The sequence below is a fragment of the Trachemys scripta genome, chromosome 7, assembly GCF_013100865.1.
Source record: "Trachemys scripta elegans isolate TJP31775 chromosome 7, CAS_Tse_1.0, whole genome shotgun sequence".
Lineage (NCBI taxonomy): Eukaryota > Metazoa > Chordata > Testudines > Emydidae > Trachemys > Trachemys scripta.
Genome location: NC_048304.1, coordinates 67,222,538 through 67,240,946, shown reverse-complemented (window position 1 = coordinate 67,240,946; position 18,409 = coordinate 67,222,538). Strand labels below are relative to the sequence as shown.

The 18,409-nt window shown below is 42.6% G+C and overlaps 1 protein-coding gene across 10 annotated transcripts in view; it reads right to left on the bottom strand.

The window, feature by feature from the left end:
* The window catches only part of ZMIZ1 (zinc finger MIZ-type containing 1), a 491,983-nt gene that overhangs the window by 403,951 nt on the left and 69,623 nt on the right, over positions 1-18,409 (bottom strand). For all 10 annotated transcript variants that reach the window (XM_034775977.1, XM_034775973.1, XM_034775967.1 and 7 more), the window contains exon 2: positions 18,211-18,331. The gene's annotated coding sequence lies outside the window, so the exon portion shown is untranslated. The remainder of the gene's footprint in view (positions 1-18,210; positions 18,332-18,409) is intronic.

Sequence of the window (18,409 nt, the reverse complement as noted above, 5' to 3'; positions counted from 1 at the left end):
TTGGATGCTGTGGGCAGAGATGTAAGGTATAAACAAGCCCAGGTGTCCCGCAACAGAACAGTTTTCTTTGAAGGAGGACTCATGCTCACAGAGATTTATATTTGGATCCAAAACTGCCCCCAAACTCTGCCCAATAGAACTATTAGACTTCATGGAAAGACTACCTGACTACATGTTTCTAAATAAACATGTCCAAGTGTAATCACAGACTAGTCAGGAAAGAGGTTTTCTTCCATACAGGATGTAATTTCTCTGCATTTTGGAATATGTGCCTTTTTCCACGTGGCACTACAAATGCCATCACTGGGAAAAAATGCAGAATGACCGGTTCTACCCAAACATTTCAACTGCACTGTATTTTATAGTGAATACGGTTCTCCAACACCCAAATTTGCTTATTAAGGGATTGAAGGTATTCCATTCATGATTCAAAAAAATGCACTTCTGTTTGGCCATGTTTACAGATTGTAAATCCAGTATATCAAGTTGGGGAAAACAGGGAAACCCAGCCATATACCTAAGCAAGTCCACACACAAACAGATCTTTAAACTCTTAAGGGCTGTATCAAGTTTTAAAAGCTCTGTGTTACTCTAGCAAATCTTTAACAGCCAGGAATGGTGACAGTGAGTAAACAAAGGATTTTTCTAGTAATTCATTAGCTGGGTTATGTGGCTAACCAACAAATTAACAACAGTCTATTTTACCCACCCCCCTCCTTCCCCACAGAGCCTATGTGGGGGGAGGGAGAAACATATTATAACAGACTCTTCAAGCCCAATCATTCACACACTGCTATTTCCACTGGGGATGTAAGATGAAGATGACAGCTTATGTCCCACACACACTATACTTGCCACAGGAACATTTATTTAAAATGCAACTAACTGCTTTGATGCCATGTTCCAGATAAGACCAGTATATCCATAGTTGCTCCTGATTTAAACACACACACACAGAGCTTGCTTTTTCCAGTGAAAACCTTGAAATACACAAAATTCTATTAACCAATAGAAAGAAAAATTACACACATCGGCAGTATATGCGGCTCCCTCTCCACAAGGCACCGGCAATATTAAGAATGTTTTCTCCTGCAAAATATTCTTTACTCTGCTCTCAATCCTCTTTGCAAAAAGGGGACTTTCTACTGAGGCATGTGCAATATGCAATAAAAGGCTCTGAAATGGGCCATCAGCTCTAGATCTAATGGTAGTAATTTGCTACTACTGTGCAAGGGTTCAGGGTTTGATTTGCAGATTAGGGACCTTGCTCCCATGACTGGGAGGCTCATAGAAACAAACAGATTGAACCAAGGGAGAGAATGGATAGGATTAAATAATAGGATCTCTGCCTCTCTTGCAGTGACCCCCACTGGTTTATCAGGAAAGACACAAACTCAGAGACGGAGACTACAACCAAAACAGAAATTGTGGGAAGAAATATTTTATATTATCTCTATATAAAATTAAACTGTAGACAGAACTAGTTTCACTGGGATCACCATTCTCCAAAACTTCTTTGCACTTTTTGTTTTGCCCTTTTATAGCAGTAATTTGAAAAAAAGAGACAAATAATCTCTACTTTTACTTTGATCATCAATCTGAAAGTCACAATTGAGTCCTGCACACCACATTTGCCTGTCACTGGGGTTGTTGGGTTTTTCTTTTTTCTTTTTTTTTTCTTTTTGGTGTGCACTTTCACTCACTCATTGGTCTCTGTACTGTACCAGTTCGAGAGGCACTTCAAAGCCAATTCCTAAAATGGAACAAAACCATTGAGACAAGGACTGCACAGGTTTTTAAGCTAAGTAAAAATGATGTGCTGTCTTTATTAAATTATATCGAAACCACGCAGCTCATCAATATTATAGATTAATATTGGCCTTTGCTCTTCAGTTCACAGTATTTCTCCAGATGTATTTAATGGCTATTATCATACTTTCATCTGAATTTCAATTTATCAGCTTTCAAATTTTCCACTATCACCCCTTTCTCATAGTGTCCATAATCCGTGGAGAAGAGATTGCTGATGGTGTTATCACAGGCAAACAGAATGAAGTTAATGGTAACAGGCACTCCTTGCTAGGTAATTATTATAGGAGAAAGAATGCAAATGAGACCTAATCTGTCTCTCACAATGGCAGAGGCCTTGGATTTGCATTAAACCTTTTGCAGCACTCTGCTAGATAGGAGAGTTTACAGATAACAATGCATCTGAAACACAGACTGCTTCCTCGACTCATTGCTGTTTATTAAATTGTTCCCAAGCAGGTACAGTTGTCCCTGAATGCCCTTCCCCTCCTCCTGCATTTCACTGCAATATTCCCCCCTACACACAGACCTTTGATGCAAGAAGCTAATTGTGCATGCCATTTCTGACCGATTCACGTTCACAGTGCATAAAAAGAAAACATTGTTTAGTAATTATAGCAGGAGACTGGAAGTAAGGAAATCGGGATTCCACACCAGCTATGCCGTTTACTTGCCATGAGACCCTGGGCAAGTCATTTAAGCTTTCTGTGCCTCAGTTTGCTCATCTATAAAAAAGGCAGAAGTAACATTCACAGGGGCCTAGGGCCCTCCTGCACCTGAGAATGACATCTACCAAAAAGCTCCCAAGACTTCCCGGAAGGGCTCACAACCAGCTCAATGGAATGAGGACTATGGGTCCTGTCGGAAGGGGTACTGCCTGGCTTCTCTAGCTGTTAATTGGTTTCAGGAGAACAATGGCAACTCCCATCTTTTCATATATATACTGCTTACTGTATTTTTCACTCCATGCATCTGATGAAGTGGGGTTTAGCCCACAAAAGCTTATGCCCAAATAAATGTGTTAGTCTCTAAGGTGCCATAAGGATTCCTTGTTGTTTTTGCTGATACAGACTAACATGGCTACCCCTCTGAATCTTGCCCCTTGTTTCACAAGAATGATCCTCTAGACCTTTCAAGAAGGATTTCCTCAACATCCCCAGTGACCAACTTCAGTTACTGTGTACAGCTGTCCCGGTGTCTTCTGCTGGAGTTTTCCTGGGAAGGAATGGGAGTAGTTAAGACACAGTGAACCCCTCACCAAGGAGCCTACTAAACAGAGAGACAGTTCTCTTGGGAACAATCAGGGGCAGCTACACAGTGTGGGTGTCCCAGTCCCATTATTGTCAACCTCAAGAGATAAACAAATCTGTTGTCAGCCCCTGCCCTCCTCACCCCCAACATCATGAGATTTTTAAAAAAATTATAGTGTGTGTGTGTTTTTAATCTGTTCTTTTGATTTTTGAATTCCACCTGCTCCTCCCCAGCAGCAGTGTATGACTGACAGCTAGTACTGCCACTCCGGAGTTATTAGGTAAAATGACTTTGGTCCCTGCTGCAGGAGCACCCCTTCACAACATCTGCCTGTCCCCTGACCAGCAACTAATGCTGCCTCCCAACCAATCTTGTCTCCCCAGTCCCTGCATCAATTCTGCCTCTCAGCTTCAACTTGGCTGCTCCTGGCATTCTTCCCCCCGTCCCAGGCCTGAGGTGGGGCCTAGAGTCATCCCCCCGCTCCCCAGGTTGGGTGAGCAGGGGGGAATGGGGAAGAGCAGAGGAACTCTCCTGACCTCACTGTTCACAGGTGGTGTAGAGGTAGCAGAATCACCCTGAGCTACTGGGCTCTTAGCTCCCTCTCCCCTCTTTCGAGAATGCTTTTGGGTTGCTGAGGGGAAGGGGAAAAGACAGAGCTCTTCCTATAGCAGCTCTGATTGGTAGGAGGCAGGCAAGGGGGGCAAAGCAGCCAATCAGAAGGGGCTCTCTCTTCCCCCACAGGCAGGGCTTTCGAGTCCTATATGTCATAGGACAAGAGGTATTATTACTTCCACCTACTGGAGACAGCAAAAAGTTTGGTGAGCTAGCAAATCCCTGTCATACAGGGGGATGACTTTCTCAAGATGAGACGGAACACTGAATCTACCTGCTGGCAGAGAGGAACTCGACCTAAACCGATAGAGGACACTGAAGAACAAAATAACCATGGCTTAAAAAAAAGAAAAAGGCAACCAATATATATTTTGAGGACAAACAGAGGCAGAAGGGATGGCAATCAACAAATTATAAACACTGATATTCTGTACTGGGTGTTGCTTCAAAAGCCAACATAAGCGACAATTCAATATTATGTCACCATCTATTGTCAATATTTCACCTAAAGGGCCCACAAAAACAGTACATGTTTATTCTTTAGTTTGTATCTGTAAAATTAGCAGTATGGAAATTATTATTATACTTTTTAAAATTTAGATTTATAAACAGGCAGGGGGCATGCACTGCAAACCTCAGATTAAAATATTTTTTGAAATATTAGTTGCTCACTCCCAAGTCACTGGTATACAGTATTGCCTTTAAGACAGACACATGGAAAATACATTATCAGCAACAATTCAAATGTAACATATCCTATTTCACATAATTTATATTACGAAATAAGAAACTTAAATTTTTGCTAACACTAGAAATTTAATTATTCTAATTTCCTGTACAGTAAGAATAATTAGAGCTGGCACCTGTGTAGGACTATGCTAAATGATTTGTTTCCTTGCCCTTCAAGCCACAGATATAGAGACTCTCATGCTCAGTCTAACTTATAAGCCTGTTGTGGGACCTCGTTCACAGAGTTCAACTAAGGAGAAGAAATTCTAGCACCCACCTGAACAGACCAAGATGTCAAATTCCACTGATACCACGACTATGAAATATGCCATTCTGAAACACTAATAGACTCATAGACACTAAGGTCAGAAGGGACCATTATGATCATCTAGTCTGACCTCCCGCATGATGCGGGCCACAAAAGCTGACCCCCCCCCCCCCCCACTCCTGGAAGAATTCTCTCCCTTGACTCAGCTGTTGAAGTCCCCAAATCATGATTTAAAGACTTCAAATCGCTGAGAATCCTCCAGCAAGCGACCCCTGCCCCATGCTGCGGAGGAAGGCGAAAAACCTCCAGGGCCTTTGCCAATCTACCCTGGAGGAAAATTCCTTCATGACCCCAAATATGGCAATCAGCTGAACACCGAGCATGCGGGCAAGATTCTCTAACCAGACCCTCTGGAAAAGTTCTCTGTAGTAACTTTTAATATCCCATCACTGACCATTGTTACTAATTACCAGCGATGGCACGTTATTGACCAAAATCACTTTATCCCATCAAACCATCCCCTCCATAAACTTATCAAGCTTAATCTTAAAGCCAGAGAGGTCTTTCGCCCCCACTGTTTCCCTCGGAAGGCTGTTCCAAAACTTCACCCCTCTGATGGTTAGAAACCTTCGTCTAATTTCAAGCCTAAACTTCCTGACGGCCAGTTTATATCCATTCGTTCTCGTGTCCACATTAGTACTGAGCTGAAATAATTCCTCTCCCTCCCTGGTATTTATCCCTCTGATATATTTAAAGAGAGCAATCATATCCCCCCTCAGGCTTCTTTTGGTTAAGGTAAACAAACCGAGCTCCTCGAGTCTCCTTTCATATGACAGATTTTCCATTCCTCGGATCATCCTAGTGGCCCTTCTCTGTACCCATTCCAGTTTAATTTCATCCTTTTTAAACATGGGAGTCCAGAATTGCACACAGTACTCCAAATGAGGTCTCACCAGTGCCTTGTATAATGGAACCAGCACCTCCTTATCCCTACTAGAAATACCTCGCCTAATGCATCCCAAGACCGCATTAGCTTTTTTCACGGCCACGTCACATTGCCGACTCATAGTCATCCTGCGATCAACCAGGACTCCGAGGTCCTTCTCCTCTTCCGTTACTTCCAACCGATGCATCCCCAGCTTATAACTAAAATTCTTGTTATTTATCCCTAAATGCATAACCTTACACTTCTCACTATTAAATTTCATCCTATTACTATTACTCCAGTTTACAAGGTCATCCAAATCTCCCTGCAGGATATCCTGATCCTTCTCCGAATTGGCAATACCTCCCAACTTTGTGTCATCCGCAAACTTTATCAGCCCACTCCCTAATTTGGTTCCGAGGTCAGTAATGAATAGATTAAATAAAATCGGACCCAAAACCAAACCTTGAAGAACTCCACTGGTAACCTCCCTCCAACCTGACAGTTCACCTTTTAGTACGATCCGCTGCAGTCTCCCCTTTAACCAGTTCTTTATCCACCTCTGGATTTTCATATCGATCCCCATCTTTTCCAATTTAACCAATAATTCCTCATGCGGTACCGTATCAAACGCTTTACTGAAATCAAGGTATATTAGATCCACCGCATTTCCTTTATCTAAATAATCTGTTAACTTTCTCAAAGAAGGAGATCAGGTTGGTTTGGCACGATCTACCTTTCATAAAACCGTGTTGTAATTTGTCCCAATTGGCATTGACCTCAAGGTCCTTAACTACTTTCTCCTTCAAAATTTTTTCCAAGACCTTGCATATTACAGATGTTAAACTAACAGGCCTGTAGTTACCCGGGTCACTTTTTTTCCCCTTCTTGAAAATAGGAACCACATTAGCTATTCTCCAGTCAAACGGTACCACCCCCGAGTTTACAGATTCATTAAAAATTATCGCTAACGGGCTTGCAATTTCTCGCGCCAGTTCCTTTAATATTCTCGGATGAAGATCATCCAGTCCGCCCGATTTAGTCCCATTAAGCTGTTAGAGTTTGGCTTCTACCTCGGATACGGTAATGTCAATCCCCACTCCTTTATTCCCATCTGTGTCGCTTCCACTATTCCTCAGCCTTTCATTAGCCTCATTAAATACCGATGCAAAATATTCATTTAGATATTGTGCCATGCCTAGATTATCCTTAATCTCCACTCCATCTACAGTCTTAAGCGGTCCCACTTCTTCTTTCTTTGTTTTCTTCCTATTTATATGGCTATAAAAGCTCTTACTATTGGTTTTAATTCCCCTTGCAAGGTCCTACTCTACATGGCTTTTGGCTTTTCTCACTCCATCTCTACATGCTCTGACCTCAGTAAGGTAGGTTTCTTTGCTGATCCTTCCCATCTTCCACTCCCTGTACGCTTTCTGTTTTTTCTTAATGACCCCTCTGAGATGCTTGCTCATCCAGCTCGGTCTAAATCTCCTGCCTATGAACTGTTTTCCCTTTCTCGGGATACAGGCCTCCGACAGCTCCTGCAACTTCAACTTGAAATAATCCCAGGAGCCTTCCGCCTTTAGATCCCTAAATATGTTAGTCCAATCCACTTCCCTAACTAGTCCCCTTAATTTATTAAAGTTAGCCCTTTTGAAATCGTAAACCTTAGTCTCCGATTTAATTCTGTTAATCTTTCCATTTAGTTTAAACTGAATTAGCTCATGATCACTCGAGCCAAGGTTGTCCCCTATAACCATTTCCTCAACGAGGTCCTCACTACTCACCAAAACCAAATCTAAAATGGCATTCCCCCTCGCCGGTTCAGCAACTACTTGATGAAGGAATTCATCAGCTATCACGTCTAGGAAAATCTGAGCCCTCTTATTGTTACTAGCATTTGTTCCCCAATCTATATCCGGCAAGTTAAAGTCTCCCATGATTACACAGTTCCTATTACTATTTACTTCCCTAAAAACATTAAAGAGTTCTCTGTCCATACCCAGGCTAGATCCCGGCGGTCTATAGCACACCCCAAGCACTATCCCAGGGGAGGCTCTAGTAGTTCTTTTACCCAATGTGAGTATTGCCCAGACAGACTCTGTCTTATCCATTCCATAACTTATTATTTCTTTACAGTTTACCTCATTATTGACATACAATGCTACTCCCCCACCTTCACCTTTGATCCGGTCTTTCCTAAACAGCACATACCCTTCCATACCTGTACTCCAGTCATGACTACCGTTCCACCACGTTTCAGTTATTCCTACGATACCCGGTTTCATTTGTTGGACCAGGAGCTCCAATTCCTCCATTTTGTTACCTACGCTTCTCGCATTGGTGTATAAACATCTTAATTTATGCCGTTTGGCCTCTCTCACATTCGTTATCCCATTTGGTATGGAAACCGTACTGCTAGTATGACCTATTAGTCTAGTATCCATCCCCACCTCCTCCTTATGTCCAATCTCTTCCCCCCGGCTGTATCTGTTCTTATCTCCCTTTCAATGTTATAATCTGGTGTGGAGATTAACTGGACGTCTCCCAACCGTCTCCCCCAAATTCCTAGTTTAAAGCTCTTTTGATGAGATGAGCCAGCCTCCCTCCCAGAAGTCTATTTCCTTCCCTACTCAGATGAAGTCCGTCCCGTGAGAACAGTTTTCTGTCCCCGAAAGCCTCCCAGTGGCCATACATCCCAAAGCCCTCTTTATAGCACCACTCCCTTAGCCAACTATTTATCATCACAATCCTGTCACCCCTTTGCTGCCCTTCTCTAGGAACAGGCAGAAACCCACTGAAGATGATCTGAGCCTCGATTTCCTTAAGCATCTTCCCCAGCCTGGCATAATCTCCCTTGATTCTCTCTAGCGAGAACCTAGCTGTGTCATTCGTTCCTACGTGAAGGATGATCAAGGGGTTCTTACCTGCTCCTTTTAGGATCCTTTTCAGCCGCAGGTCCACATCTCGTATCTTAGCGTCCGGTAGACAGCACACCCTTCTGTTCTCTGGGTCTGCCCTGGTCATAGGCCTGTCTAACCTCCTCAGTAAGGAGTCCCCAATCACATAAACCTGCCTTTGCCTGGTGACAGTGCGATCTACTAATCTATCCCCTGTTCCCTCTAGTTGCAAGACCTGTCCATTCCTATTTTCCCTTATAATCCCCTTTATGCCATCCTGTACCCTCCCGGGGCCCAGATTTGGTGCTGTCTCCATCAACTCCTCGCCTCTTCTATGGGACTAACCGCTCTTCTCTTTTTCCTCACTCTGCCCCCTTCAGTTACCACCTGCTGCACCTCTTCCTCGTTTTCCAAACACCCAAACCTGTTCCTGAGCTCTATTTCTCCTTCACTGGCCCTCCTTTTCACTTACTAGCTTCATGTTGGAGGAGATCACATGCATTAGTCCTTTGGCCTGTGAAACACTAGCATTTTCCCCTACATTTTTTTTATCAGACCCAGTTTCGAATTAGTTGCTGACTTCTAGGCTTCTTCCCTTCTTTATGTTCAATACTCTTCCATTTCCTACTGATGCTATTTTCATGGGTTCAGTGGCTTTTATCCTTCACCAGGCTTTAATTCAGCCAGTTTAGCATGTGCTAAAATACAGTTTGCCTTAACTAGAGTTAGTTATAGAAGGTGTTAAGATTATGTTAGCTAGCTCAGTCTAACCCAGTGGTTCCCAAACTGTGGGTCGCGACCTCCTCTGAATGGGGTCACCAGGACTGACTTCCACTTGCTGGGGCGAAGGCCGAAGCCCGAGTCCCACTGCCCAGGGCCGAAGGCAAAGCCAGAGGGCTTCAACTCTGGGCAGCATGGCTCAGGTTGCAGGCCCCATAACTAGGGGCTGAAGCCCTTGAGCTTCAGCTTTGACCCCCCTTCCCAGAGCAGTGAGGCTCGGGCTTTGGCCTCCTCACCCAGGGCAGTGGGGCTCTGGCAGGCTCAGGCTTTCCCCCTCCCCCCACTTCCATCCTCCCCCGGGGTTGTGAAGTAATTTTTGTTGTCAGAAGGGGGTCACAGTGCAATGAAGTTTGAGAATTGCTGGTCTAACCTAATGTCATCCTGTTAGATCCAATGCAACACATGGTCCAAACAGGTTGCATGCACTTTTTCTTGCTTTACAGGAAAACAGACCACTTTTTGTTCTGAGTTCTACTTTTAAAGCTTCTCCTCCATAGCTAGCAAGGAAATTCTTATGGCAAAATTATTAAAAAACCAAAATGATGGTTTAGATGCTGAAATATAAAGCAAAAAAACCCCAGAGGTAGTTGGCGCATTCTTTGAACAAAATACTGGGGCTACAATATTGCCAAGCTAGGTAGCATGCTCTCTTCCTCAGAAAATAATCGCACAAAAAATGCAATTCCTGAGTTACTGACTCCAGCTTCTCATTTCCCTGGTTCAGCTGTGCTTTCAAGGCTCCCCCGGCCTTTTACCTACCATTCTAGCCAGCTTTTTGAGCATTTGTCTCACTATAATGGAATTATTTCGTTCGGTGGATTCAACCTTTCAACTTAAGCCTGCAGTATCACTTACACCCTTGAACCACTAGGGACGTCAGTTTCTCCTTTGTTGCTAGGGAATTCATACTTGAATGAATGTAGGCAGCTTAGTCTTTTAAATAAATTTTCTTTTACTTGCTTATGTCTTACTATCAAGCCACTCAAATTCATTGGATACATTTCTCTAGTTCACACAAGCGTATTAACTTATTCCTACAAAACTTTGCATGTAAAGGGACTCAGGAACAATTTAATAGCATGAGTTGTGCATTAAAAGCCCTGCTTAGTCAATTTTTACACCAGTCTGAAATATAAACATTTAAAACAATGTAGGATAGCTCAGAGTAAATTTGCTAATTCCACCAAGAATACACTTTTTCTTTTGTAAAGGGGAAAGGTTCCCATTTGTTATAACAGAAATACTGACTTTTCAGTAGATCGCAAAGCTCCTCAGCCATTTGCCTACTGTAATTTTAATTGCCATTCATATCCCAGAACACTCTCTTACAGTTTCCACAGCATTTCAGGTGACACCACTGGAACGAGCCCAATAGTTTAGAGGCATTGCTTATGGCAGACGATCATTTGGAAGGGACTAAGCAAATCAACTTCAGTTTAATAGCCAAACGCACACTGGCTCATGACCCTCTGAGTCTAGATAAATAGCAGGTAACTCCCTTGTGGATTACTACCCAGAGGCTGCGAACTCCCCTAGATTATGCAGGCAATCATGTGTTGCACTAGTTTGGGGTACACCAACATTAACTAAGCAATACCAAATTGTTTACTTTCACATATTCTAATTTCCTTTGTGAAGCTGTGTAGTTTTTCTGTGAAAGCCCAGTTATCCCCAAAGGCAAAATAAGTATCTGAATTATCAGGGCCAGTAATTATTGGCCTCTGGCATACAGGAAAAATGTACAAGGAACAATTTATCTGTTTTTAATTTAATTCCAGTCCCCTATTTCCCAGCAATTGCACATGGCCACACATTCTAAACACACACCCCTAACTCAGAGTGCAACAAAAGAGGCTAGTAATCTCCAAAGCCAATGTCTCACTACAGGCCCAATCAAACCCACATGTGGAGGAGACCAAATATTTTGCATTTTGCTTACTGCTAATAATGCTGCTTCACTTCATTAAAAGCAGCTTATCATTTTATCTACTCTCTCTGATTAATTAACCTCTGGTTAAAATGAATGAGCACTTGATTTCAGGATGCTATTAATGTGTCACTGGTGAGCCACTGCTTGCATATTTCCATTCTTTTCTTTTTATTCCCTGATCATTCACACCACACTAACATTGTTTTTCAGACCTCCCTACTTACTGTCCCTCCCCCTCAAATATGCCACAAATATGTTTTTTTCCCGGGGGGGGGGGAGGGGGGCAGGGGAGAGACAGGAGCTGTAACCTAAAACTTTCAGCGCCTCTTCAGGAAAATGCAATTTAATAGTCTGCATTTTAGTATAATTTCCATACTGACCAAAAGAATAGAAATAAAAGAATGGGAAGAAAGACTAGGCTGGTGAGGGCAGGTCAAAAGATACCATTAAGACATTCAAATCATTTAGCTATCAGGAGTAGGATATAGTTTTACATGGTAATCACAAACAGTAGCTCCATTAAGAAAACCTACATTCGGAAAGAAGGAAAGAATTCCCTTCCTGAGCCAAATTCCATGTGCTGTATATGAATAGAGACCTGCTATCGTATATACCTGCAAGTTCACCATGGCACGTGATCCCTGTATCTTGATTTCTAAGAAGAAAATAAATAAATGAAATCACACCACCACACTTAAACTAAGTATTTTAGAACTGCAACAATCCCATTCAAACCTACAATCCCCCTTTGACTTTGTATTTCTGAATGGGGAAGTTATTGAAATGTACAAGACTCTCACACGCATGTATATACAGAACCGAAGAATGGAGCAATGTGTACACACACCAGAGCTTCCTTAACAGCAGGGAACAATTCTGCACTTGAGGGGAAAAAAAACACTTTTCATTGCTAATTTCCACAAATGGGCCTTAAACTTTCCCATTAGAAGTAATGTGGAACATAGGCAAAAGTAATGATAAAAACTGTCATACACACACATATGTACACACACACACACACACACACACACACACACTTTTTCTCCCAGTCACGGATTACAGATTAGCTCCACAGACCCACTTTAAAAACTTCATTCTGCGGATTGTTAGGTTGCACTCCCACAACTCTGCTGCAGTCATTGCAAAGCATACTAGTCACAGCTCCTCTTAGTGAGAAGAGAATGTACAAGAGAAAAGACTTTAAATGTATAGCTCTGCAGGAAACTCTTTTCCTGGCCTGGGAAATTTTAAAAATTTAGGGGACAAACATCCCATTCTAAATGGGACAAAAAGTTGAAATCTTGAAAATTTTCAAGAACCAACAATGTGAAAAAATTGATTTTGATAATTGCAAAATGTTTTATTACTTTGGCTTCTTTTTTACTGTAATTAGTTAAATTGCAAAAACAAAAAGTCATTTCAAACAAAAATTTTCATCTTAAATTTTTTTTAAAGTATCCAAATGGTCAAAACAGCTCATTAGAACAATTTCAAAACATTCCTCTTCTCCCCCCAAGTTTTTTCTAAACAACAAATTCATCAAAATCTATCCTTTCCCATTGACATTTTTGGATTTGATGAACTGGTGTTTTCTGACAAAATGCATTTTCGAAAAATTCCTAACCAGCTCCTCTTAAATGTAAAGTCTGACAATATTTGTTATTTTTTACTGCTTTATTTAGAAGTCTACTTAGTTAAGATTCACATAAGAAATGTAAGAGACACAGATCTATTCCACTAATTCTGTACTATGTAGTTTATGATACTGATGTCCAGCCATCATATGTCATGCAAGTAAAAAACTTAGCTCATCTCACAAATTGTCTTCCTCCATATTCTGTGTTCATTTTCTTCTCTTCGCTCCAAGTTTTCTCCCTTCCATATATCTATAACCTGTCCCCAACTCCACAGACTACAGAGGGGGTCTCCTCTTCTCTAATATCAGGGGTGGGCAAACTTTTTGGCCCGAGGGCCACATCGGGGAATAGAAATTGTATGGCAGGCCATGAATGTTCACAAAGTTGGGGCTGGGGTACAGGAGGGGGTGAGGGCTCTGGTTGGGGGTGCGGGCTCTGGAGTGGCGGGTGTAGGAGGGTGCTCTGGGCTGGGAACATGGGGTTCGGAGGGTGGGTGGGGGATCAGGGCTGGGGAAGGGGTGCAGGTTCCAGCTGTTGGTGCAGGCTCTGGGGTGGGGCTAGGAATAAGAAGTTTGGGGTGCAGCAGGGTGCTCCGGGCTGGGATTGAGGCATTTGGAGAACGGGAGAGGGATCAGGGCTGGGGCAGGGGGTTGGGGTGTAGGGAGAGGCTCGGGGTGCAGGCGCCGAGTGGCGCTTACCTTAAGTGGCTTTCAGAAGCCATGTCCTTTCTCTGGCTCCTATGCGGAGGCGCAGCCAGGCAGCTCTGCACACTGCCCCATCCGCAGGCACCACCCCTGCAGCTCCCATTGGCGCACTGGAAAAGGCCATTGGAGCGTGTAGGAGCCAGAGCGGGGCCATGCCGCGGCTTCCGGGACCCCCGACCCAGCGCCCAGGACGGAGCAGGGACGAGCCGCATGGTGCGGCCCCCCAATCCAGCGTCCTGACGGAGCGCGAGAGAAGGGCGAAGCCGCATGATGTGGCTGCCGACCAAATAACCCGGCCGGAGCAGGGCCAAGCCACAAAGTCCGTTCCCTGCCCTAGCGGGAGCTTGCTGGCCACCTTAAAACAGCTCTTGGGCCGAATCCGGTCCACGGGCCGTAGTTCGCCCACCCCTGTCTTATATGGTATAACAAGACTTAGCAGAATTTGATTTTTTTAAATAGAATTTTACATTATCAATTTTTATTTTAAGCATTTTTCCTATTTTTATCAATTTAAATTTTCAAAGCTGTGCAGAATAATGGGGAAAGGGGTCAGCCAATGGTTATTTAATGACAGTGGACACTGATGAAATTCAAGATGTTAAAGCTTTGTAACAATTAAAATGTAACAGATGGTCAGCATCACATGTCAAAATATACAAAGTAAATATTCTTAAATGGTTCAAAAAATACTCAGGCAGCATTTTTTTTACTTTGAGTATCTGTAAATTTTGATTACGATTGATGGAAATATTTTTTCTTTGGTTTGTGGGTGGAAAGTGAAATCGACGTTTACTGATATTTACCAATAAAAATCTAATCCTTCCAAGCATAGGCATAACTAGCCCTTAAAGAGAGCTCTTCGGGCAGAGAGAAAATGCAAGCCTCCATGAAGCGCTCCTCCTCCCATCCAAGGAGTTCTACTGAAGGATTACAGGGTCAATGTATAGAAAGGCCCCAATTCATCAAATCATTTAAGCATGTGCTTAAGTCCATCCCTGTTCATCAAAGTACTTAAGCACAAGCATGTGCTTAAAATTTAGCATAACTTAAAGTTAAGCATGCACTTAAGTGGTGATGTACTGTTTAATCAGGATTTAAGGCTTGTGTGAAGATTAAGTCTCCAGAGACTGGAACCCCTGGAAACACAAGCTCTGCTGTTAATTCATTGGGACTCAGAAGTCTGACTCCTGGATGGGTTCTGGATAGCTTCATAGCTTTGACACTGGATATGTTTGCTGTACTAGAAATCCTAACTCAAAACCTATCTTAAAAGCTCTTTAAAAAAAAAAAAAAAAAAAAAGAAGAAGAAGACATTAAGCAAATATCCTGTTAAAACACTGCTCAAAGTCTTGAAAACTATTAACTTGATTTATGTGTGAAAAGAGAAATACAAACAGAGTAAGCTTACCACCAGTAGATAAGCTATTACAGACACCGCTTAATATATCACAGCGTCACCCACCTGAAATATGTTAGCTAGAAGCTGTATCATCTTTTCTCTGGAGATAGGTTAGGAGAGTGGGAAAAAATAAAATAAAGAGATGACTTTGCTCCAATCTTGAAAGCACTTTTTTCTTCTTGTTATTCTAAGTGTGTCAATTATGAACAGGGTCTCACCTTTGTATATGATTTATACTTTCTAGGAGCAAAAAATCTTTGCCCAAGTTTAATTGAAGAAAGGACAAAAAAGGTAACTCCATGTATAGCTATGAAACAACAAACATGAAACTTCAGCAAATGTTTGGCTACTTAACAATCAGACATTCCCTCCTTCCCCACCCCCTCAAAAAATACTTCAAAGTCCAGCAAGAATACCTTTCCTTCTTCCCTCCCCCTCCCCCCAAAAGGTTTCAGCCCAACAAACTTGGAAGAATTTCCTTTTGCTTTGTTTCCAAAATATCACTACCATGTCCCACGTCTTCTCCTAAAGCTTTTCTCCCCAAGGGATACAGACTGGGTGATAGCATTTGATAGCAGACTGCTGCTTAAATACCATACATAAGCAGACAGTTAAAAACACATGCTGCACTAAGGTACTGTCAAGGGGCTTAACAATGTACATTTCCTGGAGTCTGATACATGGAAGCAGTTGGAAAAGGACATGACCCAAAACCACCATGATCTCCCCAGACCTCTGGCATGTTGGTCAGGTGAAGAATAAAGAAAAGAGGGGCATATAGGGACAAGGGGTTTTATGTCTGAGCTCCTGGCGTAAGCAACAGCCGAGGAGGAGGAAAATATCTCTGACTTGTTACAGTAATGTGAGCCAGCAACAGGAAGAGAGGGGGTTATCCAAGGAAAAACCCAGTACTATGCTGAGGTAACAGAGGCACAGACCGAGTACCCTGACCTAAGAGAAATGGCAATAGTCCCGAAGCAGGGCCTTCACAGGAAGAGACTGGGAATATAGGGTAAATGCAAAAGTTTTCAGTGAAAAAAATATGATTGATTAAAACAAAACAAAACACAAACAGAACCCCCCCCCCCCCAGGCTAATGAGCAGAGTCCCACCAAAAACCCCTCCACAACCCTGTGAGGTTTGGGTTTACAGGTTTACTTTAACCCAGTTCCTGAGAGTTTTGGGGTCTGAAAGAACCCAGAGACTGTAAGCAAGCTCAGCTGGAACTGCCAGGTTTTGCAGTGGCTTTTGCCCAGAACTCCAGGTCAGAACAGGCTTGCAAATCTCAGTCAATTTGCTCCAAGTTCTGGGTTTGAAATGAACATATCCCACAGCTCTAATAAAGAATCTATCTGGGGGAAAGTGGATTTAGGGATTGTGAGGTGGCTTCTGCTAGCCTCTCTTCCCTATCAACTCCCTCTTACCCATATGGCTAATTCAGGGAATACATGCCTGAAGTAGTCAGGAGATTCCCATGATTTGTCTGGCAGCCAGGGAGAAAGGTTAGCAGCCATTTTTAAACAAGATGTAGAGAGCCAAGCCAGCTGGGTAGTTGGTGCCATTTTTCAAAGGTGAGAAAGGGAGGAGTGAAACTTATTTTTTTACAGTAATAAGGATTAGTGGTCTGGGAGTCTAGCACTCCTCCCTCATTAAAAGATAGGAGACAAAGTGATAGACAGGTAATTACCTAGAAGGAGCCCTAGGGAAATTCCAGAAGACTCCATTAGAATGCTTCAACTGGTCTGTAGGTTTCTGCTTGTCTCTTAGTATCAATTGAAGTTCCCCAGAAAGAGTAACCCGAAAGGTTCATTGCTTTGTTTCAGAAAGTAATCAGTCATCCAATAGGGGCCCTTCTAATAAAGGATTTGCTTTCTTCCCCACTGTCAACAGCATGGTGGCAAGCATGGGACAGAACTGCTCCAGGCAGATTTGCGTACCTGCAGTTTGTCATTTGGTCAGCAAGTTATACCTTGCGGTATCTGCACTTAGTCTGAGGTTTTACATTTTGCATCAAACAGTCTATGGGGCTGTTGTCCATGGGTGCCCCTGAATCACAGGGCGAATGATTCCTTTAGGAATCAGCTATCGTAGGATACAGAGAGCTAAAGAATAAACAATGGGCTTTCCAAAGGAGCCTAAAGGAATTAGGTGCTCAAATCAACTTGGCTTTCAATGGAACTTGGGCACTTAACTCTCTTAGCATCACCTGAAAGTCTCAGCAGGAAGTAACAACCTTTAAAAACATGTTCTAAGATAGGTTCATCTAAAATGCTTGTAAGGACAGAAACTGCTTTGCAATCATTAACTTGCAGGGCATTGTGGACATGGAATATAAACCATATTCCAAGAAATGGAAAGATGAGTGAGGATTACATAAGGTCACGCCATCATCTATGGCCATGGAATTTATTACATAGAGGCTCACACATACCATATTCTGGCACTTCTGCCTGGAACTAGAAGCATTTAAATACATGAAAAACAAGTTCAGTTGGAAGGAAGCATAGTGTAGAAAATAGGGCACTGGATTTGGACTTAGGAAACCTGGGTTCAATTCTTGGCTCTGCCACCAGTCTCCTGTGTAACCTTTGGCAAGTCACAACCGCCCATGCCTCACTTTCCTCATATGTAAAAAAAGGATATTGATACTGATTCCGTTTGTAAAGTGTTTTGACATCTACTGATAAAAATTGCTATGTAAGATCTAGGTATTATGATTATTACACAATCTTTTCCAAATCTCAAGGAAAGATGTGATTCAAATGCAGAGTTATTCAAATGTAGGTCATTTTACCTGAACTGGTATTTTGCCTAATGGGAGGCCTTTCTCCCCTGATATTGTTGTTCCATCATTTTGATGCAACAAGAGATTGTAAATGACCACAGAGGACCTGAGGTGGAGGGCAGGGGCCCAGGAACTAAGCTAATGCAGATAGGTCATCATTCCACCAATGCATTGGTCATTTTTTTAAAACATTATGTTTTCTACTAACATTTTAAGCAAACCTTTTCCTGCAGTTGCTATCCTACACGTAGAAATAGGCACAGGACAGGACTGTATGCATGAATGAACATACACAGAAGCCTCTCTTTGCATGAGTACATTGAAGAGGATGGAAAACCATCCTCATCAACTTGGAGATGATCTAAGAAAATAAAAATTCCACATTGACAAGCTTATTCTAACCTTATCCTCCCCTCCTTTCTCACCTGCTCCAAAAGAGGTTTAACAGGCAAGACACCTAAAGCAGGCAGATAACAATTACCTTTTACCTCCTGAAGAGGCCGCCGCCAATTAGCACATTCCTGGAGCTTCTAATTCAGGCAAGAAAAAAAAAGGGGGGGTGAGCTGGGATTGAAGTCTCAGTCTGTAACACACAGTATTTCCTAAGAGAGAGAAAAAACAGAAAAGGGAAAGGTAAATATCAGCTTTCTTGTCCTTTGAAGGTGCAGCAGATTACAGCA